General features: G+C 41.7%; 2 non-coding genes across 2 annotated transcripts; one reads left to right on the top strand and one right to left on the bottom strand.

Moving 5' to 3' along the window:
• Positions 1 to 3199: 3199 nt before the first annotated feature.
• Positions 3200 to 3282, top strand: trnal-uaa (transfer RNA leucine (anticodon UAA)). The gene has a single exon. It is a non-coding gene; the product is annotated as a tRNA-Leu (tRNA).
• A 455-nt stretch (positions 3283 to 3737) lies between these two features.
• On the bottom strand, positions 3738 to 3820 carry trnal-uaa (transfer RNA leucine (anticodon UAA)). Its single transcript has one exon. It is a non-coding gene; the product is annotated as a tRNA-Leu (tRNA).
• Positions 3821 to 9778: the final 5958 nt, after the last annotated feature.

Below are 9778 nucleotides of genomic sequence, written 5' to 3' on the forward strand. Positions count from 1 at the left end.
CACACACACACACACACACACACACACACACACACACACACACACACACACACACACACACACACACCCATCAGTCTCTGCCAAGAACGCAGACTCAGGTCTAATGAAAGAGCGTATATCATGAGCTGTATATCTAACCTGCATCATAAAGAGATATAGATGCAAAAACACACACAGATGAGGAGGAGTTTTTGTAAATACACATTCATGTTTATTTCCATTTATTATTTACATAAGACTATAGCTCGTTAGACTTTTTTGACATAGATTTTCATTTAAAACATTCATATTTGATCCCCACAATCTCATTTTTCTTGACAAAAGAAAAAGTAATTGATATTCAATAGTAACAACTGTACAAAGACAGCCTGTAGGTACAATAATTCACTTAAAAATTATTTTTGTTTTGCAAATCATGTGACGACAAAAACAACAGCTCGGCAGGAGTTTCCGTCACAACATGTTTTTTCTTTTTCCTGCCACAGCGGAGCCGAGTGATCACAAATGACTAGAGCTCGTATGTACATGCACTAAAGTGCTAGTGTTCAAAAGGCATGCAGATATTTGACTGATATTCGAAAAACTGCCTTCCAATATGCATAAGGTTATTCAGTTTGTTGTCACCTTTCGTCTACGCGGTAACAGAGTGAAACATTCATCCCCAAAAAAGAAAGAAATACATCAGAAATGACATCATGTGTCTCTGCTTCAGACCCGATGAAGCAGAAGGTTTTTTTGTTTGTTTGCTTGTGTTGTCTTTCCTCCTCTTGAAATAAAACAGAAAGTCAAGCTTTAAAGGCTGGAAATCAAGAAACAAAAGATGAACATCGATATTGACTGGATGCAGGACAATGTAAAAAAGAAACGGAACATTTGTAAACAGATGCAACACATTTGCGTAAAATTCATACAAATGCATCAGTTGACCTAGTTTTCACCTGGAAAAGTCAGAATTGTGACTAAAATATACATGTTTTAAACACATGAACGCACATGTGGGGCGATGTTTAACTCAAGTGTGCAGGCACCTTTTATGGAAAATGTAAATCTTTTTTTTTATGATATTACAGTACATTCCAGGTTCTTCTAAAAAAGAAGAAGTTCTGGTTCCTCGATGGTCAGCTGGTGCTACAGGGTGGATCCCGACCCCCCCTTCAGGCTCCGTCTCCGGGGAGTTTGTAGGGCTGAGGGGGGGTTTCTGAGGTACTGGGTCTTTGAGGCTGCGGTGGAGGAGAGGAGGTAGAGCACGGCCTCACGCTGGCTCCTCGCCCTCCAGGATGGGTTTGCGGTGTCCCGGCGGCGGGAAGGTGAACCTCCTCCTGGTGCCCTCGCTCCACTTCGGGGAGGGGGAGGGGGAGCGGGCGGCCCACCGGGAGGGGGGGCGGCGGTTAGCTGGACGGGCCGGTCTCAGGAAGCAGGAGTCCAGAGGAGGAGCCACTGGAGAGCGAGGAAGGTCCTGCCAATGAGAAGCAGCTGTCAGTGAGGAGGGGGCAGCAACGAGGTGAAACAGGAAGTGGAGAGATTTTAAATGAAAGTGAATGAGCAGGGAGACCGAGGAAGTGTGTTAAGGAGGAAGTTTTATATTTATATATTATATTAAGGATTTTTAGTTTTTCTCAGGAATCATTTTCTTTTTATAAGCATCATTTGAAGTAAGTGGAGCGGTTTATAGAGTACACCTGTAGGCTTTACTCGCTTCCTAGCTAATAAATAAAGTGGAGCAGAGGGCAGACGGAAGAAATATGTTTAAAAATGTTCAACTTGAAACTAAATATGACTGAATAATGTGTTAAAAACAAGATGTGTAAGAGGGAGTGTCATTTTATAAGGATGTCTTGTTTTTCCTAAGCAATCAGTACCGCTCTTTTTAAAAGCATAACTTTAAATTAGTGGAGCAGTTTATAAAATAGTCTTACACTATAATCAAAGAGATGTATTAGAGATAAAAAAACAAACTCATCTGGGAAGAAAATACGTTTAGCGCGATACGGATTTAACAATGCTATGGAAGAGGATTAGAGCCATATTCATTTTTTTGGAAGGATTTGAAAAAAAAATAAAATGTGTATTTTTTTGTTCTTAGGAAAGAGTCAGAATTCTATTTTTTTTTCTTCAAATCCTCCCAATTTTTTTTCCAATGTGGCCCTAATCCTCTTCCGTACAATGCAGTATCAATGTATGGACATTTCTTTTATAGGAGACCAGGCTGTGAGAGGACACAGCTGGAGCCGCATAGTGGATCAACTGTCCTGGTGTGTGTGTTTAAAATCGATGTATGTCACAATGATGGATGTGTTTGACACAGAATAATGCAAACAAATGGGTTCAGAATGATGTGTGCATATTTCTGCTGTGGTAAACATGATGATGAAATAAGAGACTGCAATACATCTGTCTCCTGGATGAAGAGATGAGAGACAAGCGGCTGTGGGTGAGTTTTTCTCCCCCGTCAGAATGATGTCAGAGTGGGATTGGGTGAATGATAACGCCACTGGTCTGATTTATAAATAGATCTTGTCCAGGCGTTAGATTTTGGGGTGAAGAACAGGAGACCCCGCCAAGCAACTCTCGTGCTGCGAAATGACACGATGATGGCGATGGCAGGATGAACTGAAGAAAGTCAGACGTGCTACACAAACTGCGAGACGGATGTGCGGCGTCTCCATAAATAAATAATTTGTTCATGAACTGATGGATTGTGTACACACACCGGAAACACAGACAAGTAGTCGTTTAATGAGCGGCTGGTGGGTTAATACAAGGTTTACTATGCGATGCTAAAACATCAGATCAGACCACAGATCATGCACCAGTGAGCAGGAAGTCAGTGAACAGGAAGTCAGTGCACAGGAGAGGCTGCTGGACGACAGCTTCACATCAACTTCTCTGTCAATGATCAACTTTAAAGGGGAACTCCACCGTAAAACACTACGACACTGCCTTTTATAAAAACATCAGGATTAGCATTAGACACCATGGTCTTTGACAACAGATGAAAAGGCTTCCTTTGTTCAAGTTTTAAGAAATACAATTTGTCTTTGTAGAACAGGCAGTAAATGGAAATCTGTTCAGCCAAACGTCCTGATCATCTTTTATAAATGTACTTTTGATATACCTCACTCTGCACTTCATGTAACTGATTTAAGTGATTTAAGTGATTAGATCAAAGTGCTGTAGCCAAAGTATTGACGCAAGAGTCACCAGGATGGCCGAGTGGTTAAGGCGTTGGACTTAAGATCCAATGGGCATATGCCCTCGTGGGTTCGAACCCCACTCCTGGTAACTTTAAGACAACTAGAAGCATAAGAGTCATTACAGAAAACGATGTTAGTTGCAAGAACTTAAAACAAAGACTAAATACCCTGTCAGAGTCGGGAGGGGTGCATGTTGCAGCAGATTGGAGTCATTGATATTTGTGAAGCCAACTTGTTTTTGCTTTGCTATAACACCCACCATGCCCCCTAATAGTAGAGTAGAGTTCATCGCAACAACATTAAAGGAGTTGCAAATGAATTGTGTGGCGCCACCACTACAATCAGAAAGCTTCTTATTAGCTGACATTTGAGAGAATCCAGCATGGAGAAAGCTATTACATTAGCTATGTTACACAATCCAAGTTAATACAACTCCACTCTGTAGCAGTGATAACTCCACACATGTATTTTACACTGTCCATGGTATTTAGTGATTGTATAAGTTCTCTCAATTAACCTGTTCATTAATAGTCCACTTAAAGATACCAGGAGTGGGGTTCGAACCCACGAGGGCATATGCCCATTGGATCTTAAGTCCAACGCCTTAACCACTCGGCCATCCTGGTGACTTTTGTATAACGTGCGAAAATACTTTTTTTACTTGTTTTTGTACGGAAAGAGTTTATCAACTCAAACTTCTGAACAGAAAAGGAATTTAACATCACTGTTATATTCCAGTAACGGAGCTTTAGGAAACTAACTCATCATAAATATGCACTGACAGACTGATATCATATTGTATAGCAGTGTAAGAGTCTCTGATTGTGGATTTTCCCTTTAAGCATGCAGAATGGACCATAACAAGCAGTTAATATCCACCAAGCATCACACGCTATAGAAAGAGATGAGTATTAGCAGCAGACTTCTTCGGATAATCTTTCCAGGACTTGTTAGTGTGAGAGGAAATGACTAGCAGGAACTGTAAGAGGGAAGAGAAAAGAAAAACACTGTATGGACAAAAAAGGGTGAAGAAAGTAAAAACAGTGAAAGAAAACAAGACAGTCCATCCTGTGTCCTGATAGAAACACAATGTTAGAGTAACAACCAGATAACTGTCGTACAGGGCCTCCAGAGAAACGTCCTAAAGAGTCTCTTCTCGAATCACATGGACTGAGTTTGCTTTAAAGGACCATACCGACTTTTTTGCAGGATCTATCCAATTAAAGTCACATCATTAAAATGTCTGCATTACTTCCACATTCAATACATCTCTTCTCTGTTTGGTATGACAATCAACTTGCTTCAAATGCAAACCTCATTACAGTGAATGCTTCAGTTTTAGTCAAAGTAATGTTGTCCTTAAAGGAGCAGACATGTTCCCAGTTTTAACCCATAAGAACCCGGACCCATTTCTACTTTTGGGAAATGTAAGGGGAACATCATTTAGACTAAATAGACCACCTAGAACACATTTCTGACAAGAAACCCCCCCTCGTGTCAAATATCTGAAATGTGACATATATGTCACATTGGGCTTTAATGGTAAAATAACTCTTATTTTTAACTTAATTAATGAGGATGATTTTTTGGTCATTTGAACATTCTTTGAATAGAAGAATAAGAACATATTAACTCAATATAATTGAATCAGCTAAATTAACTGAGCAGATCATAATCATATTTCTAATTGTGCATATGTCACTTTGGGTTTACTGTGAAAGTTTAGGGTTAAAGTCCCGATCAGTGTCACAGCAATATTTATCTCATTTGTTTCATATCAATTTGATCAAGACATGTTTCCACATCAGGTTAAATGTAATAAAGGACATGTTATGTAAGCATTTTAATTCTTAAATGGCTTGAATTTTACCTTGAGCAACAACAACAAAAAGCTTTTGAAATGTAGCTCGTTCGGTCACATGTGTTAGCGTGGCACATGGACATCTTGGACATGTTGTTATGGGAACTCAAAGTCACATGACCTGGACCATGACCCACCAGACTGTTCAGTGTGTGTCATTTAGGGACTTCAGGAGATAAAAATAAGGCTAAACCTGTATACGGAACTTTCCAGAACATTTAAAGTTCATGTGACACCCGCGTCAAGGTGGGTCCTTATGGGTTAAGATGGTGAGATGACTTCAGTAACATTTTGGATTCAGGACTTTTACTTGTAATAGATTACTCTTAGATTTGATATGTTACTTTGACTTAAAGGTGGGGTATGTAATTTATTTCAGAAACACTTTGTTGTTATATTCCATGCAATGCTCTTAACATCCCGATAGCAATGAATATATGAAATGCTTTGTTGTGTATTTTCAAATTCTAGTGCACTCGAGCTGGTTTCTCCAAAATTACCTACCCCTACAGGTTCAGACTAGTATATTTTTCCACCACTGGCTGCAACTTTCCACCAGCAGAATGAATTCCCCTGCCTATAAGACTGCAATAACTTACCATACTTTATAAAAGACTACCACAGCAGCTTTAACCCCACACGGGGGCGCAGTGGAGCTCCTGAAGAAGAACTGCTCTTCCTCCTCTCTGAAAACATCAATGGGAACAGTGGATTTGCATGTCCGGCTGTCTGTGCCAATGGGCGCTCTGAAGGCTGGGTTAGCGGGTGGAGCCGGGGAAGCAGCCCAGTTTATACACAGTCAACAACCAAAGCATCCGAGAGTACTACAGACACACCAAATCCTCCGAAACCTCCCTTAACAATCGCTGTTTGTGCACCTTTTTTTTCTTTCTGTGGTGTGTGTGCATGTGTGTATGTGGGCACCGAGCAGGTTTCCTTCGCGGCTCCACATCGCCTCGCTTCCACAGTGCGGATAAAGAAGATTTTTGGGGTGAAATTACCAATTACACCTTATTCTCGTGAAGGGCATACTACATTTGTGCTGGATTTACTCAGAGGAGGAGCGGGGAGCAGATCATCCGTCGTTCTCTTGGGTGAGTTCACGGTCCATTCCTGTTTACTGACACTTCCAGGGTTTTATTGTGGATCATAAATGTCTTTATAATTAATAAATCCAACAGCAAGAAGTCTGCGATCCATTCTGAAAACCCATTAAATCCTGCATGTGAGAGTTACCGGGCAATTATACTCTAATGGAAAGAAACTGCAACGCTTTTAAGGAAATCGTCACTCGCCAATGGGCCCATACTGTATGCGTGAAATGAATGAAATGTGGCAGCTCCAGCCTCTGATAGCGGTTTACATGCCTAATCCACCCATAACCAAGGATAAACAAGTATCCTAATAGGACTACACAACTACCAGAGTCTTAATGTGCATATTATCTAAGGGATATTCAAATGGTGCCATATTAGATTAAAAAAGCTGTAACTTTATAGGCCTGGTGCATTATAGCTCTTTTATTATGACCGATTATTGTCAGAAAATGTGGTTATTACGTCATTATTGGCGTGGGAATGTGATCTAGATTGAGCTGTGAAGAGTCAAGTTGATTCTTGGGTAATTTAATGCTTCATAGGTTTGCAGTGTTTCTATGTATTTTCTCCAGGACAGCATGGTCACCGCTAAAAACGCGCCTTGAGTTTGAATATTTAAGACCATAATAATTCTCCCTGTGTGCAGGATTCACCCTGCCTCAGTTGCATTATGTTGCATGGTTTTATTTGTGTTTAGGATGTGTTTGTATCTGTTCAAAGTTATTCAGGGCTTATTCTTTGTTGCAAAAAAAGTGCTGCAGCTTACTGTGAGGAGAATCATTGAACATGAGAGCAACACAAAAGCTATAATACACTCACCCCCTTTACACACTTGGCACACATGCCTTGGTACTATATAGGCCCAGTAAATGCATGTGGCTCTATTGTCTGTGGAGCTCCATCTGTTCCATGACATGGCATTCCTCAGACAGCCAGTCATGCTGTTAGGGGTGGTCTGCCCTCACCCACAGAGAGAGAGAGAGAGAGAGAGAGAGAGAGAGAGAGAGAGAGACTCACATGGGGTGTATTAAGAAAGTAGGTGCAGGGCTCAGGGTGTCTCAGCTCAGAGCCCCGGACCACCTGCATAGACAGCTCCTGGGCCGGAGGATAGCTAGGTTTAGTCTAAACGCTGGAGCCAAAAGGCGGTTACATTTGGCCGGGATATTGAACTAGATTAAGCTTTGGGCTACAACTGGGGCTGTAGTGTAGGCAAGACTAGGGCAAGATTTGGTGAAGGGACTGGGGCTAAAGCGAGGCGACAATTGGTCTACAGCTGGGGCTAGTGAGTAGAAGGCTAGGTTTAGTTTTGAGGGGCGGCTAGAGAAGACTAAGTCTGGGGCAAAACGAGATTGGTTTGGTTCGGTGGTTGGGCTACATTGCCTAGGAAAAGTTCAGGTTTGGTCCAAAGCTGGAGGAAAGTTTGGTCTAAGGCTGTGACTAAAAGAAGATTATTGGTGCGAAATGAGCCCGATATTTGGTCTTGAGCTAGCTGAAGGCTAAGTTTGATCCAGAAATGTGATTAGAGTGAAGCTTAAGTTTGTATGGATGACGATGAAGATTAGCTTTGGTACATATGGGGTGTAATGATGTAATGATGATGGCTCACACACACACACACACACACACACACACACACACACACACACACACCCACACACACACACACACACACACACACACACACTTTGTACTATTAGTGTGTGCAGCCCTGATGAACTCATTTGTCTTTGCTGTGAGGCAGGCCATGTACAGATAGACGGATGGAGAGTTTCTTTAAAAAGAACTGGAGGAATATACATAACACACTATCAGCGATGACAGGTCTGAGCACACATGATTATTAGCAGACTAAAGTTGGAGCACCGTGGTGAGCGGGGGATCAGTTTGAGGCCGACCGTGACATTTAGTATGGACATGGTGTCCTGACTCAACACCTAATGGGAGTGAGTGTGTGTGTGTGGAGGAGTGTGTGAGACAGAAATATGCATGTGCTTGGCCTTTGGACAGCTGTGTGTCCTGTGTGTTTCGATATAAGGTTGAACATGCCCCGAAAGTAAGACTTCTGGTCCGTTAAAAAAACAATAATAAGCGACGAGAAGGTGGGGGTTACAGTGGGAAAGCATGAAAACGGAAAAACTATGACTATGTCCTCCTGTGGACAGGCTTTAAGGATTCAAAGAAAACTGAACCCTCTGTAGAATAGTTATTATAAAAAAGGGACTAGTTACTAAATACACATGTGGGAATCTTAACTAATTTAAGGTGGTTTTCGTCCTTGCAAAGTTGCACATAACTTAAAGGGGACCTATCATGCAAAATGCACTTTTGTACGTCTTTTATACATGAATATGTGTCCCCCGTGTGTCAGAGAACTCACCACTCGCAGTGTCAGAAAACACCAACCCTCTCTCTTTTCCTCCTTACACCAACTCTCTAAAAACGGGGCTGCCGACGGATCTGATACTGAATTTGAAAATAATCTCTTGACTCAGACAGAAATGGGGGAGCTCCGGCCTCTATGGCCAACTCTCCACCAATCAGGGGAATGGAAGGTTGCATTGCATCGGGTAACAGCATGGATAACATGACGCTCGTGCCACGCCCCCTCTTTGCAGGGCGCGTGGTCAGCTGCAGCTCATTTGCCACAGAATCAGCCCCTTGTGAAGACAGGGGCTGGAATACAGCAAATTATAGAGCGAAATGAGGCATGGCCTAAATGCATGATCTGTTTATTTGGTATTTTTGGAAAACAAAAACTTTCACATACATGTTTTATAGTTAGGTATGGCCCTACAAATATATTATTAAATATAAGCATGATATGCGTCCAACTTTAAAAATGCTGTAAGCTAATGGTAATGGGACAAAACTGACACCATATGATAACAAACTTTGCTGAGGAGAGTGGCAGTCTTCTACTGTCAGGTTTACTGAAGTCGTGATAGTGAAATATGATCACTTTGACAATTTTAAAATGCCAGAACTGACTTCCTCCAAATTGAATCTTCCTTCCGCATCGGACAAAATTCCCCAATTCCATCATGGGGGATTTAAAAGCTGGTGCAATTTTAAACGTTTGCAGTCCGGAAATCTGCCAATAATGAGTTTATTCTGCCTACAGAGGTGCAACGTTATCCCGTGTCTTGGATAAAAACTGCTGCTTTGGCCTCCAAACACTCAGCTTCAACACATAAGTATATCTGAGACGACTGCAGCTCTCCCGGCGCATTCTTTTTCCATATTCGTCCATCCCTTCCGTCTCATCCATCAGAGAAGATTTCCATCTCTTCCCCAAACCCAATTAATTCACCTTAATTTAATCTCTCCCTTTCTCCCTGTAACCCATTCGTTCGCTTTTTGTTGTGTAAACCTCATTCATCCCTTTCTCTCTCTCCACTCTAAATGCCACTGCACCTCTATACCCTGAATATTTCATGACGAAAAACACAACATCGGCTTCGCTTTGCCCAACATACAGAATGACATCCAGTATGGAGGTGACTGATAGATAGCTTTAAGGCTTAATGATGGCTTTTAGCTTCTTTCGTTCTTTAAAAGCTCTTTGGCAGGATTACAAGATGACATTTCTTCCTCTGAGGCCAGAGGGACTTGTGGGTTCAAGGTTT

Source organism: Notothenia coriiceps, unplaced genomic scaffold (genome assembly GCF_000735185.1).
Source record: "Notothenia coriiceps isolate Sejong01 unplaced genomic scaffold, NC01 NC01_scaffold00008959, whole genome shotgun sequence".
In the NCBI taxonomy this organism is placed as follows: domain Eukaryota; kingdom Metazoa; phylum Chordata; class Actinopteri; order Perciformes; family Nototheniidae; genus Notothenia; species Notothenia coriiceps.